This window comes from Caloenas nicobarica, chromosome 8 (assembly GCF_036013445.1).
Source record: "Caloenas nicobarica isolate bCalNic1 chromosome 8, bCalNic1.hap1, whole genome shotgun sequence".
Classification (NCBI taxonomy): Eukaryota; Metazoa; Chordata; class Aves; order Columbiformes; family Columbidae; genus Caloenas; species Caloenas nicobarica.
This window is the reverse complement of record NC_088252.1, coordinates 23,281,927-23,303,128: the sequence shown is the minus strand read 5'-3', so window position 1 is coordinate 23,303,128 and position 21,202 is coordinate 23,281,927. Positions and strand designations below refer to the sequence as shown.

The 21,202-nt window shown below is 48.2% G+C and overlaps 1 protein-coding gene across 5 annotated transcripts in view; it reads left to right on the top strand.

The window, feature by feature from the left end:
• The window catches only part of LPP (LIM domain containing preferred translocation partner in lipoma), a 344,425-nt gene that overhangs the window by 6,869 nt on the left and 316,354 nt on the right, over positions 1-21,202 (top strand). For 4 of the 5 annotated variants that reach the window (XM_065639708.1, XM_065639703.1, XM_065639706.1 and 1 more), the window contains exon 2: positions 16,818-16,923. The gene's annotated coding sequence lies outside the window, so the exon portion shown is untranslated. Of the gene's footprint in view, positions 1-16,817; positions 16,924-17,511; positions 17,562-21,202 lie in introns of all 5 variants that reach the window. The other variant, XM_065639704.1, reaches the window with a different exon arrangement.

Sequence of the window (21,202 nt, the reverse complement as noted above, 5' to 3'; positions counted from 1 at the left end):
CAGCATGCACGGACTGGGCTGGGAGACTGATTGGATTAGCAGCTGATAAGTGGTTGTAGCTCCAGCTGCTGCATCTCCCCTGCCTCATCGCCCGGGTGTCAGCGACATTCCTGTTTCAGCTCAGCACCGACGGAGATCAGCTGGCTTGAGTTTAGCACACCTCATCGCGTGAGGTAGAGACTTGTTTTGCTTTTCATGGGTTTGGACAAACCTTGAGAGATACCTCAAGCTATTACTCTGGCCAAGACAAGTTTTTAATCTGGATTTCCCAAGGGAAACGGATAGTGATTGTCGCAGCCACGTGGCAGTCCCGTAGTTAATTACAAGCAATGCAGTCCGTGTTAAAGTTACAAGTCCAAGTGCTCCAAAGCTGCAAAATGTCAGAATGAAGATTGTTGATAAAATCTTAATTTGCTATTTGCCCCCTCCCAGCCACCCCTCCAACAGGGTATTATGACACAACTACTTAGTTGCCAGAGCACCTACTTCTTGTGCCCGGAGTGGAAGGTGGTAATGGGCAGCTATTCGTTTTCTTTTCTTTTTGTGCAGTTGTGTGGCCCCAAGCCTTATTTACTACATACTATTAAAACCTGGGACTGAATGTAGAATTATTCATTTCCTTTGGTGCTGTTCTGGGTTGCTCTTTGCTCTTTCATTGACGTGCTTTGCCAGTTGGGAGGACTGTTTTTGCAGTGCCTTCCTGAGGTGAAGGGAAATTATTCTTGCTGTTTTACTGATGGGACACTGGGGCTTGTAGAGGAGTGAGGCTGGCAATCTCGCATCATCCCCAGCACTGAAATACAGGAGAGAAAAAAGCCAGTTAGACCAGGGTTGCTCTCTTTAGTTTGCAGTCATAACTGATAATCAGAGAAATGGTTGAAAAGAATTGTTTGTAATTACAGACTGAGGTTAGCATCCTTTCCATACAACTCTGGAGATTACTCTGAACAGCTTATTGCAGCTATACCTATCTTTACAGTCCATCTCCTCCGTATTTTCTGCTTTTATCTGCCTCTTACGCGTTATCATCATCCTTGATGGGGGGTAAGGCCTGTAGTTATCTGGTGTGGGTATTGAAATGCCTAGCTTAGTGTGGAGGCTGGTTTTTGCCTCTGGCATTTAGAAATCAGGGCAGCTTAATGCTGTTGAGTCTTAAACGTCATAGTGGGGAGGACAAGAAATGAACCACAGAAATGGTTAAGGTCCAAGTGATATTTATGTATAAAAACACATTTCAAGAGTAGAATAAGGATGATGAGGACTGCACATTGTCTGCTGGCCACTGCCTCTGTGGTTTATTTTCCTGTGTACAGTAAGACTGCCATTTTTTTAGGGTAGTTTAAACTTCCCCTAGAGCTGTGGTGGTTCTACATCACTTCTGATCCTGCAGGCTAGTTTATGGGTGAATGAGAATTATGCCTTTCCTAGCATAGTTCCACTTTGGTGCTTTTTTAGAGAGTCCATTTCTTTCTCAAGTTCCTGGGGACTGCACAGAGCTGAGCTTGGAAAACACAGTGGTGCGTCTTTGCCATTTAAGGAGGGCTCGGTGAACCTTCTGTATTGTAAGTCTGAAATTCAAGTGTGTGAGTAATCCAGCTGAACTCTCTGCAGCTTCTTGTGTGCCTAGAGATAAGCAAGTATTTAAGCACTGTCCTGCAGTAGAATCCTAATTTGCTTCAAAGGCAGACAGATGGGGAAGAAACATTGAACAAAAGGATTAAAGTTGTCTGGGGCATTAAGTGACAAATTGTGGGGCAGAAGTGTATTTTGGAAGTTAGGAGCGATGCACTGGACCTCTGTGGTGTTGTGAGGATGAATGCAGCGTTCTTGGCATGTTAACTCCTCTTCAAGTGTTTCCCCTCCGTATATGAGATTTAGGGAATGAGGCCAGAGCAGCAAATGAACTTAAAACATTATAAATGAGCGTGTCTTTCGAAGGCACTCCGTACATGCAGGTATTTGAAGTGTCCAGGTGAAAGGATGGCAGCTTATGGAGTGCTGGTGCCTCCTTCCATGCTTTGGCACGGCGTGTTTTGCTCTTCTACATGGGAGAGCTGCGAGTGTGGGGCACGTGAAGGCTGGGAAATCGGTGGGGAAGTTTTTAAGGACTGTGTCATAGAGCAGGAGGAGAAGGAGCTACGAGAGCAGAGCTCTTTGCCTTGTTGCACGCAAGGATTTGTGTAGGGTGTGTTCATCTGTAAGTTATTCTGCGTGACGTTATCTCCTGTCCCCTTGTTGCACAGATGACCTGTCTGCAGTGTTTTGTGGTCACTGTTTTTTACGGGTGGGTGTCAGATCTCTCTGAGGATGCGTGGCAGATGGCTTGGCATCACCTCACCCTTGCACTGCCCAGTGTATTGCCTTGCTGTGCTGTACTCTGGGGTGAAAAAGAGAGGACTCGTGCTCCGGTGTGTTACTGATCATCCGTGCTGGTAGTGCTCCACGTTGTCTGGGGTCAGGCCTCTCACTGGGGTGTCACACCCACACCTGCATCACTCTGTTTCCCTGGATGCTGTAGCCCAAACCTCTGGTCTGTACACGTTTACATGCCCAAAGTCATGTTTTAGCTCTTGGGTCGTGCCCTCATGTACAAGAATTCCTAGTGAAAGTTATCTGCTCCAGCTTTGGTGTGTTCAGGGTGGCTGTCTGCCTGCGTTGGCTGCTTCCCATCCTTTGAAGGTGAAGTGCAGTGAGACAGAAGCAACCTTAAAGGTTTTTTGCAGCAGCTCTTGATAAATTTCTTATGTCTCAGATGATTTGATTCATACCTGATTACAGGCTTGTCCAATTTCTTGTGTGGGACTGGATGTACAAATGTAGCTGCGTATGATGAGAAAGTCCCACGTCGGATAATCTGTTTTAGTTCTAGCTGTCTTAGTGGATACACCTGCTAGGATAGGAATACTTTTTGTGTGTTTTAGTGGTGTACATTCTACCAGACATGTGATAGAAGTGATTGCAGATGCTCTTGATGTCCAAAACAAGACAAGGCCTATCCATCTAATGAATGACGTGTAATTCTGGCTAGGGTATTGGTGTGCTCCTGGGTTGCCGTTTATCTGTCTATTTGTTTTTGCTTCCATATCTTATGGATGTTTTCTTGCGTTGTCCTTATACCTAAATTTGACCTGTAGCATCTTGGGCTGAGCCTGCTGCTTGTTACACTACCCAAAGGAGAGCAGCGAGTCTGCCAAACCCTGTGTGTCCAAGACCCGTGAACCTGAGCAGAGCGCGCAGGCTGCACCTGTGGAGTGGTGTCTGGGTCTGAGGAGCTCCTACCCTGGGAGATGAAGATAAAGCGGAGAATGGTGAGAAAAGAGCAGAGCGATTGACTTGGGGACATAGATGCTGATTGTGAGGGAAGATGAAAAGGATGCGAAAAGTGTGTGTTAGCAGAATGTGACTAAGATGGAGACCTGATATGTATTGAAATGTGTCTGCAGAGGAAAGGGGAGCAGTAGCTTCTGGCAGAGCAAAGCTGTACGTCTAGGACTTGCAACTTGGTGCAAGGCAATTCTGCAGCTCCTGTCGTCCTGCCATTGCAAGCCATTGCCACCTGTAATCCCATTAAACAAATATGTTTGGTTCCATCTGAAACCTACTTGGGCGTTTTTCTGTCCTTCCTGGCAAGCTCATGTCCCTCATTGCTGTTTGTCAACGTGGTTTCTGATCTGTGCAGGCTCAGTGTCTCATTCCTCAGCCCTTACTCACAGGAGGCATGTGTAGGAGGGAGGGGCACCCAAGAGAAATGTGAAACTTGATGCAAAGTCCCTTACCACCAGGAATTTGGGTGGCTGATCTGCTGCACCCTGGCCTGTGAGAGCCTGCTGGAGATCTGTGGGCCCAGAGCCTGTGATCTGCAGCCCTGGTTGGGCTCCAGGGACTAGGATGGAGGCTGGAGGGAAGATGAGTTTCTCCTGCAAAGGGCAACCCATACGCTGTTTGGGAGTTCCAGGTAGAGCCACACTAACCCAGCTTGTTAACAAAATTCAGTTGTGTAATTGGAGGGGGAGATAGAGTCATATGTGCAAATGCAGTGTGTGGGTTTGGGTCTCGGTCCACTTTTGACATCCATAAATAGGTCAGTTCCTTCCTTACGATACCATTTGTGTGCACTTTACAAGCATGGACCAGCTAATCCCAGCAGATGTTTGGCAGCCTCCTGAGCCCACAAGGAGGTTAAATATCATTGCACTTTGCTAGAGAGATGCCCAGGATTCAAAAAACACCTGTTAGAGCATACCTAAGCTGGGGTGTGTTCCCAGCTGTGTGGGTGCAGCTTTGCAGAGCACCGGCTGCTTCTCCATGGGGCTGGTCTGACCATGGTGGCTTATGCTGCCCTCAGCTCTGTGGCAGCCAGGCTGTATTTCCATTGATATCAAAGGCACAACTTCCTTTAACTTTTGAGGGGGAATGAGATTTAGCTCTGTGCTTGCATACTCGCGCTTTATTAAAATCCAGTCGAAAGGAGGGGGCTGTGGGTGTTGCTGTCTGCCTTTTTCTGCATGCCGATGTGCCTTGATGAACAGAGATATGGTGCTTATGGCTGGCCTGACTCCTTTGCTTGCCTTCAGTTGCGCAATCTGCGATGCCTGAAGTCAAGCAAATAACATGGGTGTGTGTTTCCGAAGCAGCAGTTCATTCTGGAGTTGTCTCCGGACTCTGCAGTTTGTGATTCATGCCCTGGCTGTTCCTGCTCCATCCCACCATGAAGTGCAGCCCCAGCAAGCTGCCAGAGATGACGCACTGAGGACCAGGGACCTCCACTGCAATAACTTTGCCTGTGTGGACTATTCGGAGGACTCAGATAATGAATGTCTTTCAGCTTTTTTTATCAGGAGAACTTTGCTCAGTGTTGCATGGGCCAGAAGCTGCTTGATACTTTGCTTTACCCTTAAAAATGGGTGTTTGTTTAACATTCCAAAGAGGAAATGAAGCTGTAGTATATCACAGCTACAGAGTGAAGAGTAAGCCACTGTAGCCTACAAGATCCATATTAATCCTCTTAATAAAATTCAGCTGCACAAGGGGGAAAAAAGGGATCGATCTTTTTGGTATGGATCATTAGTGCCCCAACAGCTGGTCTGCAAAGAGCAACTGGGAACAAAAATGAGCTCCTGCTGTGTCTGATGGTCGTTTTTTTTTTTTCTTTCATGGATGCTTTGAAAGTTGATTGAGATGCTTTAGATGCTCCTTTTTCTTGCTTAAGAAGGACCAAGGATTGTACGTGTTTCTCCCAGTCTCTATTTTGTTCTCTGACTTGTTGGCTGTTCCGTTTTTTCAGGCAGAGTTATTATAAAGCTGCTGAGTGGAGGGGGAGGCAGTGAGAGGGTACTTCTGAATTACTAATAAATCAAAGACTTTTCGTAGTTGTTTCTTCACTCGGATATTTATCTGTCTCCGTTGAATACGGATGACAGCTCAGGATATCAGGATGTGCTTCTGTATTCTCAGTTAAAGCTTCCTGAAGTCTCCTTGAGGCACAGAACCCACCAGTTTTTGCCATTCAGCATCTCAAGGAGAAGCCTTGGGTGTCTTCTGCTATGACAGAGGCTGCGGACTGCTCTTCCTCTCCCTTGTCCCTCTGAACCTGCTGTGGTTGTTCCGTGTGTGCCAAGTGCAGCCATCTGACTTGCCCCGTGCTGCCTGGCCTTTTTGTCTGCATTAGTTTAATTGAGTGAGGAGCTTGCAGAAGCAGCCACTCATTCCCCTGGTAGCTGTGCTTGACAATCAGAAGTTATTCTGGGGGTGAAGGACCGGTACAGATTTGTTTTCCTTGGCTGCAGATCCATAGACCCTAATAGTTTCCTACTTATATGAGCTGAGCCTGACTTGGTTTGCCACTAATTAAAAGCCAAAAGGATATGCAGTCCTCTCCAAAATAATTACCATCTTTGGTGAATGGAAGAAAACTCTGCTTGCTTCACTTTTGTTTCCAAACCCCTCCGTTTTGCCTCGTTACCCTTGCACTGGCCACAATGCATGGGAGAGCCCTGGCAGGGCCAGCAGCTCCATCCTGGTGCACAGAGTTTATTCAAGTTTATGCTTGAATCCTCTCTCTGCTTTTGGACCAAAAGGTAAATGTGGGGAAAGCATGGAGTTATCAAAAAACTTATGAAATGTAATAGTTGCATTTGGGGAAAGAGGATGTGTTTTCTTGATGGGAAACCACTGAAGGTGGCAGAGGAGAGTGCGTGTAGCCCGGGTGCAGGAGCACATCTTTACCCCGACTTCATGGGTTAAAAACCAGCAACAACAAAAAGGGGTTTTGCTGTTTCTGTGCTCACTACCAGGAGTCCTGAAGGCAGCAGCTGGAGTTCTTAGATAGCTTGGTTTCTATCAGCAACTGGTTTCAGATACACAGTAACTTTGATTCATGTGGTGTTCTGCATCTGGTGATGTTAGTGGAAGGTGTCCTTTCTCCTCCCCGTTTGCTTGACCTCTACATTTGTCACGTTCCTGTCACCATCAGGGCTGGGTCTGCAGCAGGACGAGGGCAGAGTAACTCCTGCCATCAGCTGGTCCTAAGTTTCCATGCAAGTGCTCCTTCAGAGGGACTGTCTCATGTCACCACTGGGTTGAAGGCTGGAAGATGTCCAGTCCAAAGTGGTAACAAGCTCCTGGGCAGCAAGAGCTGTAGCCCCGTGGATGCTGTTTGCTCTGTGCGTGCAAAGGCAGAAGCATGTCTCTGGTCTTGCTACTTATCCCCACCATGACCTCATGGTGGGGCTTTGACCCCTGAGCAGCAGCTGGTGTTGGAGGAACAGCCGTCTGGGCAGTGGTCACCAACCGAACAGATCTCCTCTCAAAGCGGTGGTGCAGGGATGGGCAGAAGTCTCCCAGGTCCAGGCCCAGAGGCTGGGGCAAGATGAGCTCCATCTGTAATGCTCTTTATGGGGACGTGCCCAAGCTGCTGTTGGGGGCTGACGATGCCTGCGGACCCCTCCTCTGCTTTGCTGCCCTGGGAGCAAAAGTGGGTTGTGTTCACTTTGCACAGGGACCGTTCCCAAAGTTGATGTGCTCTCCTGTGGCGCTTGCGAGGAGCAGCAGAGGGGCTGATTTTCTTAATCTGCCCATTTTACAGAGCAGTATCTGACTGTGCCCTCAGTAACACTTTTTTAATGCAGATTGAGTCCCCTGTTTTAATTGACTAAGTAAAAAGAACTTGAAGAGGATATGAACCCATGACCTTGAGATAATAGTTTCTTACTGAGTCTCTGAGCCCCTAGGCAGCCTGTTCTTCAGAGAGTAGTGTGGTTTAATCAAAGGTCAGAGGTTTGGTTGTCTTTGAGAGCCTCAGAAAAAGAGGGTGATATGAGTGAGCCCTCCTTGGTTCTCTGTGACTGCAGTCATTCTTGGCCTGTCAAGTTCCCATTGAGCTAACTGTGCTTGTCCTCTGTTCCTGGATGATGGCTCTCTTGACCTTCTCTGGTCTCTGTGAATGCTGATAAAGACCTAGTGATCAAGTCATCTGTGTTTCTGGGGGTTGTAACTAGATATACGGTGGCTACAGGCGGATGGCTTATGCAAGACTTCTGCGAGCCTCTATGTGCATCGTGCAGATTGCAGGGTTGATAGGACATGGTCTTCGCTTGCCACCTCTTCCCACGCAGCCTCCCACGTGTGTCTCCTTTTTCTAGGCTGAAGGCCAAGTGTGGTATCTTGTGCACTGATGCGTGGTCAGTCTTGGCAAGTGCTGACTTGGCATGGCCACTGCTCTCTGAGACATGGTTGCTCACAGAGGTCCCCCCTCATTTTATTCTCTCTGTTTTCTTCTTGGGTGGAGACCAGGCATGTGGCTGTACCTCTTGTGCCAGGTGCAGCATTAGGCTGTCTTTCTCTTTCCTCCTCCTTCCTTCTTGTCTGCAGTCACTAGTGCTCATTTAGCCTGGCTGATGGCTGGCATGGAGCTGGTCTTGCTTGCTTGCTCGTTGGATGCTGGCTTCTGTGATGTTGTGCCAAGTAAAATTTGAAATTATCATCTGGCATGTCCTGGAGAGATCTTTGTCTCCAAAACCTTCTGTAGTTCCTTTCTGTTTTTTCCTATCACCAAGTAAAAAAAAAAAAAAAAAAAAAAACTCTTGGCTTGATAACATAAGTGCTGGCAACAAAATTCCTGCTGACAAGCTCAGTATGGTAGGGTAGGAGTAGATGAGGACAGGTATGATGGTGGTGTTACGCTGTTAGTTGCTCCTGTGAATCACACGAACAAGATATTTCTTGGTCTCAAGTGTTTTGTGCCTTTGGTGTGATGTTGCACCCGCATACTGTAGGTAACGTTTCAAACAAATAGGAATATACTCTTCCAAAATACAGCACTCAGTGCAGCAGACTGGAGGATATCGTGTGGCAAACTCTTGGAAAGAACACAGAGAATTAGTAGCCAATAAAATTTTGTGCTGAGAAACCATCAGGTACATGGGAAGAAGTGTGATCTCTCCCTGTGAGTAACGGATGTGGTCCAGTAAGGGTGCTGAGGATGTTTAATTGGTAACTTTGCCATTCCGCGAACCAAAAGCCTGTTTCTTGCCACTGAGAAACAGGAATGCAGTCAAAGTAAACCAAATAGTACAGGTCCAGGGGTGCACCTTTGTAGTCACTGTTGGTACTAGGCAAAAAATAAAGGAAATGCAGTGCGAATCGGGTGTATATATTTTTCCAGGTCAAGAAAAAATGGAACACAGGGGCTGAAGACTTGCTATCCATGATTTTTAAGGAAAGACAAGATGATGTTTGAATTTACTGTGCTGAAAGAAGTTGTGTGATAAATCGCAATCCCCTTTTACAGGTGGTTAATTAAGCTCCTTTTAGGGGAGGATAATCCTCTGAATTCCTGTGGAATTCTGCATGGCTGGTCATCCCGTGCCAGTTGACGGAGGGATGTTCGAGCTCTGCCTCCTTCCTGTTGCTTGAGCTGAAGCACCAGCTGGGAGGACAGGAGCCTGTACAGGGCTGAGTGCTGGGCAAATGACGCGAGGGCTGCATGCTTGTGTCCCTGCTGTCCCCACTGCTGTCACCCTGCAGGGGAGGAAGTCCCTCCCTGACAAGCAGGAGAAGCGTGTGGAGCTGCCTGTGGTCCCACAGGCAAATTACCAGGTCGTTGTGCTGAGATGGATGGGTGTCCGACAGCTGTGCTGTGGGACGGTGTGTGCATGGTCCTGCTGAGCCAGGGGATTAGGATCTCCATCTCCTTCCCATTGTCGTGCTGCTGTGTACGCTGGACACCCTCTCCATCCCCTTTTTTCTAGTTATTAGTGCCAGGCTGAGGCTTGTGCACCCCAGGGGTGGTGGCAACGATGTTCAGGTGTCCTTTGGGGAACAAGAGGGGCAGCAGCTTTGTGTGCAGTGGAGGTTGGGCCGCTCTTTGTGAAGGCGACAGCATGTGTCATCCTGCTGCAGAGCATCCTTGGCATCGTCCCGTCCCAGCTGGGGAGCGGGGGCTCTGTGGTGGCAGGCCAGTGTCCCTGTCCCATGGAGCAAAAGCATAGAACACTGCCTCTGCTGTTTGTTTATTTCATTTGTTGATAAGGGCCAAATTCAATGAGGAGCCTGGCTTCCAGCTGAAGTTGGGGCAATTTGGGAACTAAACTAGCTTTTTAATGTGTTCTCTGTATGTCTCATTCTCCATCTGTGATGGAAGTAATGGTACTTTCTTGTTCAGAAGGCTGACACATCCACAGGCATTTGTGGTCCTCCTAGTTTTGCTAGGAGAGCAGTTATTAGGGCTTGTCAGAATCGCTCCAGAATTTTTTATCTATATTTGGTATACATGGTTCCTTTCTCAAAATGGAATTTTCTGTGGAAAGCATCAGCTTGAAAGTCATTTCTAGTTTTGTAAAGGAAAAAAAGTTTAGTGTTTTTATATTCTTCTTCTTCTATTTGTGATGGTAACAACTTTTGTTGAAAACAAGAATGTTTTCATGAAAAGCAGTTGGTGGTGAGGCCACTCCACTCTCTGCTGGCTGACTGGCACACTTCATGTGAAGCTGGACCTCTCTGCCCCATCAGGGCTTTTTCTGGTTTTGAAGGAATACTCTCCCTTGGCCTCTCGATCCAGCTGTTCAGAAAGTGAAGCAGCTACACTGAGAAACTTTTTTCTCTTTTTTAAATACAGGTGTTTGAGCCACCTTGTTGCTCATCCCACCTGAAGGTATTTGTTCCAAGACTGAAGCTGGAACAGTTTGCTATTAAGGTATAAACATGAAAGAAGATAGCTAACGCTTGGTCATCCTTGGAGATAAGAGGAAGGAGGGGACAGACATTTCTAACCAGAAAGATTTACTGGTCCTGGCTGACTGTGCTTTTTTAAACGTCACGATGGATTATAACGCTTTCAAAAATACCTAGACTGACCAAGTGGGCACAGGAGTGGGGAATCCAGTTGGTTGCCAGGTATTTGTTGCTATTTTCAAATGATCTGGCCCAAACAGGATAAAACAGAAGATTTGAATATGGACTGTCTGGTCACGTAGGCTCTGAATTTTAAAAGTTTCATTTACAAATGGGTTTAAAAGAGCGATAAGAGAGCCTGCCATGTTGCCAAGGGTTTCATTATGGTGGCATCCAAGCGAGCCTGGGAGAAGGTGACTTTTGCCTTCAAATTTTGGCCATTCAAAACCAAGATCGTCATCCGTCACAATAAAACTATTATACTTGAACCAATGTGCACAACAATGTGATCTCTGCCCTAGGAGATTTCAGCCTAAAGGTGCTGAAGACCCTGGGCTGGGAATGGGGAGAACTGGGTGCCTTCCTGACCCTGGTGCCTTGGGGAATAGTATTTCTCCACTGCTTCCTTGTGCTCTTGGTCGCTGTTGGTCTATTTTTCTTGAGCAAACATCTTAAGATGTGGGGGGCATGTTGGAGCAGTGTTCTGCTGGTGCTGCCTGATGAGGATGGCCATTCCTGGTGGGGTGGGGGGGAAATTACTATTTTTGTTTTGAATTGCAAAATATTAGCCTTTATTTGAAATCCAGGCTCTGATGCTGCATGAGAGCTTGAAAGTGAAATCAGTTACCCTTCTATGATCAAGAAGCCGGGGTGCATTCGAGTGAGAAAGTGAAACTGCCCCCCTCTTGCTCAAGGTCTCTCTGACCAGGCTTGGTGAAATGCAGATAGCAAATGGTGGGGGGAAAAGAAAAAAAAAAAAAAAAAAAATCTGTGAGGCTGTTTTGAAAATCTTGCACTTCCAGTAGGTTGAGGGAGTGTGAACAGCGTGAGGCTGGTAGTCTGTGCTTGAAAATACAGGGTCCAGTCCTGGTGTGAATTACAGACATGTAAATCACTGGCAGTGATGGGGAGCTGCTGAAAGGTCGCTTCAGCAAGGGACCCACAGCCTTTCTGGCATAGGTGTGCTGATTCCTCTTGTTCCTTAGACACCCTTCTTTTCTGTGATAGCTGTCTTCATGCTTTTGAAATAACAGGGGTATGACATGACTGGCGCTGCTGATGGGTTAGTCCCCAACCATTGCCCAGCGGCTTTGGCTGAGAGATGGTGGGGTGGCTCCCGGTCCCTGTAGTGCTCTGGGTAGGGCTGTCTCACAGCTTCCTTGGCCACTGCTTAAATATAATGTGACCTGCCCCACATAATTTTTTTGTTTGTTATAGTACATCAGTCTCTGCCCATGGAAGCTGGATGCCATCCCTTCGGTGCAAGCTGGATCTTGTCGCTTTGGTGCTGCTGTGCCTGGAGGAGTGTGCTGGAGTGGTCTGTCCTCCTGCTATTCCCTTGCTCCTTTTTTCCTCTTGTTTTAATCTAATTTTATGAACTCCGGGACAAACCTGAAAATCAGGTGTGACAGCAAAGATAAAAATGAGTCCCATGGATCTGAAGCCAGGCGTGCCACCGCTGCAGGACCCCGGGGCTCCTGGGGAGGAATGCTTTAATGCAATGTGTAGGGTCTGCCAGTGAATTGGAGCTAATTTTCCCCACCGGAGCTGACGGTCTGTGCTGTGGCCAGCATCAGTCTTCTTCCAGCATGAGGGCCAGACCAGGAGCTCGGAAGCGATAAGTCCCATTACGGCTAATTTTGACATGTGGGGTTGCAGCGGATTTGAAAGCAGCTCCGTGCTGAGTATGATAAAGGAGGGCTGTGTGTTTCCTTGCAGATTGAAACTCACCATTCGCATAATCGCCGCTTTACACCAGCACAGGATCTGGCCTCCCAAAAGGCAGTGGCCGGGTGTATTGGCTGTTGCTGTTTGCATTGGTGACTCCCTGAGCAGGTGCCTCTGCTGGCAGCAGAGCGGAGGAAATGTCTCCAGCTTCTGTTATCTTGTGTGATCTTTTTATTAGATAACTTCAGCAGTGTACTTCTGAATCGAGCAGTTAAATAAATGAAACCTGAGATGCACAGAAGTACACAAAGCTGTTAGTTAGGGCCAGATCCTGCAGGCATCAGTGTCTTGGGACAGCAAGATCGGTCCGTGTCTCCAGGCAGCTGTGTTCAAGTGTAAGGCTACCCGTGCATATAAGTTGAATTTTAAGTCAGGATTGGACCTTGCATTGAGCTTTGCATATAAAGGGTCTGATTTTCCTATGTGTGAAGACGTGGAGCCCTCAGACAGTTCCCTCAGTGCTGGCGGTGGCCAGAACAGCTGAGGATCAAGGCTCTGGCAGTGGAGGAGATAACGTGAGATTTCTGAGTTTGGGGACTTTGGCCAGCAAATAACAAATATATTGTCACAGTGTGGGAAAGACATAAAAAATACATATGTCAGAACATGGCAGGCTTTTAAGTGTTTTTCATTTAAAATGGAAAGGTCAGATTGAATGGGGTTGTCATCTGGGGACCTGGGCGCGCACCTGCCAATCATACAGGAGAGACCTGATTGCTGAGTGGCTGGGAGCTTGTCTGCGCTTAAAAATTGGTGACTGGAACGGTTAAAACGACAATTTCCCTTGTGGCGGTCAAGCTGAGCCATCTGCTCTGAGAAGGAATGGGAAAGAAGGATCCCGGCGTGAGGCTGCTTTAGCCCAGTTTAACTGGTGTTCATGCTTGGACTTCTACAAGTATGGCCATACCAGTTTAAAAAAAAGGCAGCTCTGAGTATTGGTAACACTTCCAAGTGTAAAGGAGATTTAATAGTGAATGCAAATTTTCGACAGTCAGAAAAACAGATGCCAGTCAACCAGACTGTTACATGAGAAGTGTAATTAGCACTCACTGAAATAATTTTCATGGGTAAAATTTTCTTTTAAAGGGATTGGGGAGTCTGGTTACTTGAATTTCTAAGTGACCACTATAAAGTTAAGCTGGGGATGCCTTTATTTGTTGAAAGTGCTGACTGCACTTCCCTGAAACTTGGAATTCTTGCCGATGTTTTAAACTGTCCATTTCTGAAAAATTTGAACAATGTAAGAAAGCTCAAACCATAAAAAAGGATTGATGTTCAAATTCAGGAATTGTAAACTACTGCTTTTAGATTTAAATCTGCAAATGGCAAACCTTGCTTATTAGCCAGTGAGTGAACGGACTGTTTCTGATCATCACATCTTTAAGCATTTTAGATTTCATAGATCTCAGCTTCTCACCTTATTTTCTTTTCAGTTTGGAATGGCTTTTTAAACTTCTATTCACATTTTTTGCCTTTTATGAACTGTACCTTGAATATAACTAGTTGGAAAAAAAAAGAAAAAACTCTTTTGCAGAAGATGTGCTCTTTTGGTAAATATGTGTTCCAATAGTTTGTTCACAGGCTCTACTTAAGGCTTTGGCTGTGATAGCTGATTCCTGCTGTTTGGGCATTTACTTTAAGTTACTTTAAAATGATACATTGCCTATTGAAATGGTGCATTTAAATAAGTGGTCTGTATTGTGCTAAGCGTAAAAATGAAGATGCAGATGTGTATGAGTGGGTGTATATAGACTCTGAAGTCTTGGTGATCTGGAGCCGCAAGAGTCGGACTGAGTTATGCTAGGTGTAAAGCTGTCGGCTTTACAGGTAAAGGGTAAAGCTGTCTCGCCAAAGAAGCTTTCCCACTGTTATCTCTTGCAGGACTGTGCTGGAAAGCTGGCATGTCTTGTTGCAAAATGAAAATGGGAATTAGCTGTGCACTGAGCATCTGTTGTGGTGGATCTGAGCTAGGAGGACCTCAGTTTTCTAGAGCTAAAAGTCTACCCTTTGTTACTGTTTCTGTTGTGAAAGCACCTGGATATTCCCTGTAAAGGTTTTTGGGGGTTGGATGAAACACTGAGGTGGCTCCATAGAGATGGGCCTTGCATGTATTTCTCCAAGGACTTCAGTGAGGGAAAGACTTGTGCTGGGATAGATGACAGTGATTTGGGTACATCTGTACTGTGCACTCACTTGCCTTTTCCTACCTGAGCCAAAGCAGGAATGAGTGTGACTGCAAGGGGCAGACCCTTTATGGGGACTTGTTTTTGTCTCTCAAGATCTGTATCTCTTGCCTGCTTCCCCAACAGAGCCGATGTGATTAAGGCATTGCTTTGCTAAGCCTGCACGTAGTCCTTTCTGGTGCGAGGCTCTGGCGGTGCTCCTTGCTGAGGGATGCGCACAGGCAGCTGAGGGGAGCGGTGCTGATCTTGGGCTTTGGGAGCCTCAAGTCTTGAGAAATGCTCCCCGATGAGAAATGCTTGTTGAGATCATGTCTCGAAGATCTCTGATTTAGCGGTGATATCATGGCGTGATGGCTTGTCATGCGGCAGATGTGCAGCTCTTCTGGCACCTTGGGTATGTCCTCTACCTGTGCCTTCTGAGTGTTTCCGTGCTCAAAGACCCAGACTGACTTTTGCAGCCTTGTGCCAAAGAAATGGGGTCACAAATGAAGTAGTTTGAGAGACCATCTCGGATGCATATTGCGGTGACCAGTCGGGCTGTCCCTGTCCTGCCCAGCTGTGGACGTGCGGCCAGGAGGGACCGCACGCCCGTGCATCACTGGGTTGCTGCCCCTCTGGGACCACGCTGGGCCCCACTGGCTGCTGGGGAGGGTGGTTTCACAGCAGGTTTCAGCTGGATGGCCTGGGGAGGGCACGTGGGCTCCTGCTCATCTTGCTGCAGGAGCCCCAGTCGCAAGGTGACGGGGACAGCTGGCGTGGAAAGTAGAGCCAGGCAGATGCAGTTCAACTAGCCAAATCCTATAGCTGATCTTGTAAACGCTTCTTGAATTAAACCCGGTGAAAGACAAGCCTGAGCCAAGATCTTCTAAACACAGGTTGGGTCCCAAGAAATATTGTCTTACCTGGAGCTCCCGGAGGTGCTGTTGTGGGTTGAATTTGAAACTGTGTTGGAACCAGAGGGGAATGTTGTTGTCTTCTGCCTTTGCAGATAAGACCGAAGGGCATTTTGCCAGGAACCTGTGGGAAGGACCTAAATTGTATTTAACTCTACATCATTTTAAAATGAAAAGTAAACATGCATAACCATAATATTTGCTTATACTTGTCTCCTCCTTGATGGATGGCGAGAAATTGCTCTTTGGCTAAGTTCAGCAGCAGTAAAACCCTGCAGTTACTCATCTTCATCCCAAGCCTGCAGTGAGTGGGAGAAGCCATTGTGATCTCCGGTTGAATTTGTCCTCATTACACCTGATGGGAGAGTTGAAGGTCCTGGGTCTCTTATACCTGCCCAGCCCTGTGGGGAGCCAGGGCTGGGTGCCACTGCGGGGGCTGTGGGACTGAGCTGGGAAGGTGCCTCCTCGGCCAGGATGGACCTCATCATGCTCTTGTGTTGGCACAATGGAGATCTACCACTGAGATGAGAGCCCCGTCGCTCTCCTGGCTGCTGTAGCATCAGGTGTGGGGTGAAGGACAAATGGTGCTGGCAGGGGCAGGAAAATGTCCCACCGGGTGACAGGGAGGAGGGACGTGGGCTCTGAACTGCCAGCACTCTTTTGCATTTTGCTGCACTTTGGTTGTGGACTTGTGGGCTCACATGCACCCTCATGAGCAGCACAGGTACAACAAATGTAAGCCTGAACTGAGCCTTTCCATCATTACAGCAGCAAATAATAGTAACTTTCTCTGCTGAGCGACGATGACAAGGCAAGCCGGTGCTTGTCATGAGCAGAGATGGGGCTGTCAGGGTGTCCGGGATGTGGCTGGGACGGGATGCCAGCAGGAAGGAGTGTGTGATTCAGATGCCGCCTGTCTCCATGGGATGCACTCAGTGGTGTGTCCTGGCACATCGCATGCAAGGCGGCCGTCGTGTGGCCTGGCTGTCTCTGCTGCTCTACCTTCATCTGCAGAGGGGAAAAACTGCACCTAGTTGGTCACTTCAAGAAAGGGTCGTGTCTGCTTTGCAGCTACAGGAAAGAGCGAGGCAGTCTCCGATGGGAATTGTGCAGAGCTCCTCAGAGAAAAGACTGTGCCAAGGTGGGGGACTGGGTGAACAGGACGGTGGTGTAGCTCTCGTCATGGTGGTGGTAAACCCCATGAGCTTCAAACCGAATTAAATTATGCCTCCCAGCTCCTTCGGTGTGCTAGAGGTCACAGAGATGAGCGATGAATTCACCTTGTTCTCTTATTTTATGCCTCTTTTCCAGTGTACTTTCACCTACCCCTTCTCAAGGCCATCAAGAGCAGTAAAGAGGCCGTGGCTTGAGGAGGTGCAAGTTGTTGGCCAAGCTGTGGCAGCTGCCAGCTGGTGCTGGTTGTTGGCCTGGTTCGAGGTGGTGCTGCTCGCTTCTGGGGGGTGCTGAAAGGAGTCCAAGAGTATGGAGGCTTCTGCCTAAGAAAGCTAGGGAAGAAAACACACTGTTTTCCAGAAGCTGTGTGGGTTAAACTGCAGGTTTTGGAAATGAGCTGTTGGGAGGCCCATCCGGCGTGCATCACACGGGTATCTCTCTCTCTTCGCAGGGCTGGGAAAGAAACCCAAAGTCGTGACTCTAGCAGAGCCCCACGTGTCTCCAAAAGCCCTGCTCTGAGTTCATCCCACCAGCCAGGCTGTGCAGCGTGAGAACCGGTACGTAAACACGTTTCACAGGCGCAAGGGGCAACTTCTCAGAAGGATCTGTGTCTTTTTCTGGCAGTGGCACTTTGTTCACGGTTCTCTGCAAAGAGATGAATTCCTCTCCTAATGGAGTGTGGAGAGTGTGTGTCGGGATGGGATCACTGGAAAATATAAGACAAACTGGTGGTTCCCTGGTGGTGCTTGCACCCAGAGGCTTTGGTGGGGAAGGGCTCAGCAGCGACAAGCTGCAAGTGTTCAGAAGTTGTCCCAGACTATGGTGCTGAGGCTTTAGGCGTGCTCTGTGGAGCGTGATAGCACGCACAGATAGGTGTTGTGGAGGGTAATGATGAATGCACGCATGAGAAATGCACATACATATATATATATATACACACACATGCACATATGCTGTACAGATCTAAGCACATGGAAACAAAGATGCACAATGCATAATAGTATATGCTATACGGTGGCATATGAGAGCTTGGGGGTGTATATACCAAACGTCTGTATATACTATATATGGCCATAAAAGAATGCATATGCATTCACGTTCTTTTTTTTTTTTTCTTTTTCTATCTCTTCTGTCTTTCTGTGGAGCTGTTGCACAACTACCAGATTCAGCCTCCTGGGGAGCCTTTCTGGCCAAGGTTTTACAAGCCAGCACCTGCTTTGCCTGCCTGACTTCTTTCTATATTTATGCCTCTGCACCCGGTTTTTGCCTTTGCCTGCAAAGTGGATCTGTCACAAACATTCGTGCTAACTTTTGGCTGCACAGGACTTGAGCTTGCAAGTCCCAAGTCTGCTTTTGTGCATGTTGGGGGAGGAGGCATGTGTGTGTGTAGTTGGGCATGTGTGTATATGAGCATTCTGGATCCTTGCTGTCTGTGTTCCTGTGGCGCTGCAGCAGTCCCTGTGTTCTGTATGCCACACAAGTTGTGCTCTATGCCCCTTCAAGATGTTTTCATGAATCAAATATTCTCAGCCATCCTGCTTATGTAATGTCATCTAAATGAAATTAGCCACGCCTGACCCGGTGGCCAATTGATAATGATCTGTACTGCTGTGCAGAAGGCTCGAGGTGGATTTTATTCTCAGCTCCCCCGAGCTTTTACTTTCCAGAGTTAGGACTGTGGCAAGGAGAGGGACTTGTTGGTGCCACGTAGCCGGGAGCTCCCGGTTAGGCTGTGGTTGGACCATGGATGTGTCTATCCCTCTAGTTTCTCTCCTGTGTGTCATTTGGGGTGGATGGTGCTCTAAATCTGAGGCACTGAGCCCCAGCTCATCCTTAGGTGCTACTGTTTAAAATGAGTACAGTAGCAAGGGAGAGGGTATAATGCCATTTCAGCTGGGAAACCAAGGGGAGATCCTGATCCCCAGGAACATGAAGCCGGGGAATTGCCATGTGGTGGGTCTCTGATTAGCAAATTCTGCTCGGAGGAGATGCATGCTTGTTCCCGGTCTGATGGGTACGACTTGTGCTTATTGAAAAGCAGCACCGGGCTGCTTGCCAGGAGCTGGGAAATGGCTTGTCCTCGTGTCCTCAGGCCCCTGACCTCCCAGCCCCTCTAACAGCTATATTCGTGTCTGGCATAGGAGTCCCTCTAAGGTCACGAAGCTGTTAGTCCCAGGTTTCATCTCCAGGAGCCATAAAACGTACCCTGCCTGACCCCTTTGTAGGGGCAACGCGAGCAGCCCGCGTTCCCCCGGGTTTCGTTTCCCTGTCCCACCGCCTGTGCCACTGCCGCCTGCATTCCTCTCTGGTTCGGTAAGCCCTTTGCCTCCCGAGCTGACACAGCTAATATTTCCCTCGCTGGCAGGGCAGGCGAGGCAGTGGCATTTAACCGTTAAGGAGAACCTCGATCTGTTTGTGCTGCGGGATCCCAGAGCAGCAAGGGCTGGTGCACACCTGTGATGGGGTTTCTGCTGTTCCAGGTGTTCCTCCTCCACGCTTTTCTTCCCTTCATTGACTTACCTTATTCCTTGCTTCATCCTGCTGTTTGTCCTTGCAAAAAGCAATACCTTGGGAATTGTTTTCTGTGAAGTGCTGGAAGACTGAGCCAGAGTTTGTAAAACCTTGACCCTTCTTGCCCTGGTTTTGGAGCATCTCCTACCACTGTGCTCAGAACATCTCTGTTTCTGACCATGGAGAATGCTCCTGGTGGCCTGGCTGCTGGCTGGGGTGCATGGCTCTGGGGGAGGTTTTGACAAGTTTTTAGACAAATAATTGATCAGCTGCACACCGAGAGTTAGTCCTAGCCTGTGCAGTATTGACGTTCTCCTTGTGTACCGCTTAGTGCCACTTGGGCTGTTTGCTCTTTAAAGCTGCCTTCATGACTACCAGTGTAATGAACATGTGCTGGTGCTGCCTGGCAAAATTTAATTTTTGCAGTGGTAGTGATGGATCACTAAGATAAAAGTGGCTTTTATTCAAAAAGGCAGAAAGTTTTGTTTTCTTCTAAAGCAAAGGTTTACGTGTTTTCTGTCACCCGTGATATCAGGGGCTAAACTCATGCTGCCACGGGCCCCTGACCTCTGCCTGGTAACTGGAGGTAATTGTACAGCCTCTGTCACTGCAGGATATTGGCTCCTCCCGAAGCCCGTGCTTCAGTACCAGTGAAAGCCAGATGTGCTGTGATGTCGCTTTTTTACGGTTTGTTTTGGCCATACATGGGCAGAGTCAGCTCTGGAATTCCTTCCCTATAAATTCAATAGCATCTTGTGGGTGGTGCTGGGGAATCACTCTGGTCTGGTTGGATGCCTCGGCAGCCTGTTCCCCTTGAAAACCTCCTGATTTGCACATTCCTGAGAGGCTGCCTGCTCCTGGAGCCGATGGCTGCAGCTACCAGGAGGCTGTTGTCCCACGCTGGCAGGCGTAGTCACCTCCTTGCTGCCCGCAGGTCGGCTGCTGCAGCCAAGGAGCGATGCCTGTGGGATGGGTATATTGCTCCTGTGTGCAGGCAGGCTCTGCAGGGACAGTTGTGCCCCCTAAGAATAACTGTTCTGCCTCCTGAATTTGCTGTATGGGGATAAGCATTGATCCTCTAGCCCCTCTCCCAGATGTGAGGTGGCCGGGTGATGCCAGGGGATGCTGCGCTGTGTGTCTCAGCAGGGGCTGAGGGATGCTGCCATCCTGGGCTCCTTGTCCCTGCCGGGACATCTTGCCTTGTCCAAGCAGCGTGTTCCTTTCTACAGACCTATCCTTTACCTTTTGGGAAGCAAAATCAAATACAAGCTTTTTGCAGAGCGCCAGCTCAATGAGCAGGTCAGGGAATCTTTCCTTGTTCCAGGTGAGCAGCCGGTGTGGGACCTGGCAGCAAGACGTCTCTTGTGGGACTGATGGCTGAGCCTTGCCTTTTCTGGTGCTGAGCTAGTGTCACTGTAAACACAGCCTGAATTTGCCTATTTGCCTTCAAAGAGCACTCCAGAAAATAGTTCTGGGAGCTTTTCTGCTGATAAGTAGAGGGATGAGAGGAAAGTTTGCTGTAGGGCAGGGGTCTCAACCTCATTTTCACCAGGGGACACATCAGCCTCACGATCGCTTTCAAAGGGCCAATGTAATTTTAGGACTGTATAAATGTAGGAGTAGTTACAATAGAAGGCAGCTGTGAGGCTGATGTGGACCCTGGTGAAAATGAGTTGGGCACCCCTGCTGTAGGGGGTAAGGGATGATGGCTCCTGGAACTGCCCTGTGGTATCTCCCTGGGCATCCCTGGGAGGGGACAGAGATGCAATGTCACCCACTGAGCCAGGAGCCACTGAAGTGCAGGTCAAGACAGCGACGTGTGGCTTTGTGTCCTGGCTGTCCGTGGGTCAGCAACAGCAATGTGTTCAGCTCGAGCTCCAGAGGGGCAAGTCATCCCTGTGCCAAAGCCAGGGAGAGAAGGGTGATTTTTTTTTTTTTGACATCCTTTGGAGTTTTGATCTCCATATTTGGAAATGTTTACCCATTGCTCTGATCTATTGGAAGGGAGGGGAGGTGACTCAGGGTCTGGTAGAAGCAGGATTTGAATTCCTGTAGTAAGGTTGGGTTTTTTTTTTCTTCTCCCCCCCCCCCCCCCCCCCTCCTTGTTTTGGGAGATTGTTTTGGTCAGTTTTCAGTTCTCTCTTGCTCCTGGACCTTGTTCCAAATTCAATCTGCTTGAGAGGGAAGCGTGTTAGCGAAGGAGCTTGCCTGGATGCTGGTAAGTGCATCATTGCTACTTTAGCAGGAAACTTGGGATTTTTTTTGTTTGGTTTTGTTTAGTCGGATGGATTGCATCAAAGCGTGTGCATTGCTGGTAGAGGCAGG